The 1,836-nt window shown below is 30.4% G+C and overlaps 1 pseudogene; it reads left to right on the forward strand.

The window, feature by feature from the left end:
• The first annotated feature begins 264 nt into the window (after positions 1-264).
• Positions 265-1,017, forward strand: LOC126554291 (uncharacterized; annotated as a pseudogene).
• Positions 1,018-1,836: the final 819 nt, after the last annotated feature.

Below are 1,836 nucleotides of genomic sequence, written 5' to 3' on the forward strand. Positions count from 1 at the left end.
CTTTTCACGTGATAGCTTGCCTAAAAAACCGCACGTCATTGAATGTGGCATATTAAACTTAGACATATCTTCAGGTGACGGGAGCCATTGGGTAGCGTTTCATAAAAATAAAGATAAAGTCATATATTTCGATAGTTTTGGCGATTTACCTCCACCAATTGAATTACAACGTTATTTTAAAAAGTTTAAAATAGTATATAACTATTCTAACTATCAAGACTTTAATACATTCAACTGTGGACATTTATGTCTTAAATTTTTACAATGCATGAATCTCTTACACTAAGTTTAAATGGAAAGTCGACTGTATTGACTGCAAATTATTTTCCATCTCTAAATGTTTACGAGGATTCAGAAATAGCTTTGTTATCTTTGCAAACGTTCAATTCATTTCCAAATATTATAAATGCAATTAATAACCGACTGAAAATAGAAGTAATTCCTTCAAAGAGAAATAAATATAAATTGCACACTTTTGAATTTTGTTTGGAAGAAGGATGCTATGAAATAGAAGATATTAACAATAAAATTGCAAAAGAGTTATCCCAAGTTAATAACAACTACGGAACACAGCTAACATTCAGTGTACGTATTGATCCTGTTGATTTTAAAACGTATATAAAATGTAATGGAATACTTCAGTTCAATACTCCATATAGTATAGCACCTGTTTTTGGGTTTAAAAAGATAAGATGTGGACCGTTTCATGAAGCTCGTCGATCGGATAAAGCGGTCAATTTAAACACGATTAACTCTATAAAAGTATTGTGCAATATAGCACATGGGTCATTCAACAACCAACTTCAAAGTCATTCGATATAAGAGTTTTTCCCGAGTGGGAGAACAGGAACAAAGGTTGTTCAATCTCCGTTAAACCTTATATATTACAGATTAAACAAAACAGATATTAATTTAATAACTGTTCAGTTAGTTGACCAAAACAATAATCCAATTGACAATTTTAACGAGACGTTGACAGTTGTTCTGCATATTAAACGTCACGGATCTCATTATTAAATTTATATCTTAGATTTTGTAATGTACGAGTCAGTTACTTTAAGTTTAACTGGGAATGCTACCATATTATCCGTAAATTATTTTCCGTCTATAAACCTTTACGAGGATTCAGAAATAGCTTTGTTATGTTTACAGTCATTTAATTCATTCCCAAATATTAATGAAAATAATAATAAATTTTCTATACAAATAGTTGACGATGAAAACAATAATACTCCTATGATGTGTTATATTAAATTGGAAGAGGGATGTTATGAAATTGAAGATATTAATCAACGAGTTAAGAAGCAAATAGATGACTATAATAGTGAAAACTTAACCAAATTAACATTCGATATTTCGGTTGATCCTAATGATTTCAGATCATATATAAAATGTAATGGGATACTACACTTTGAGATTCCATTTAGTATGGCACCTGTATTTGGTTTTGACAAAAGACAATACAAACCAGAGTATGCAATTCATCGATCGGAAAAAGCAGTAAATTTAAACACAATTAATTCTATAAAAGTAATGTGTAATATAGCTCAAGGATCATTCAACAACCATCTACAAAGTCATTCGATTTACGAATTTTTCCCGAGTGAGAGGACAGGATCTAAAGTAATTCAGACACCGCCAAATTTAATATATTACAAATTGAATAAAACAAATATTGATTCGATAACCGTTCAGCTAGTTGATCAAGATCATAATCCGATTGATAATTTTGGTGAGGCATTGACAATCGTGTTACATATTAAACGTTACGGATCTTTTATGGGATTAAAATTCAATATAAATCCGCTACTTCGGATCAGTTCAACTAGTCATAAG

The sequence above is a fragment of the Aphis gossypii genome, unplaced genomic scaffold, assembly GCF_020184175.1.
Source record: "Aphis gossypii isolate Hap1 unplaced genomic scaffold, ASM2018417v2 Contig00460_ERROPOS81933+, whole genome shotgun sequence".
NCBI classification, from domain to species: Eukaryota; Metazoa; Arthropoda; class Insecta; order Hemiptera; family Aphididae; genus Aphis; species Aphis gossypii.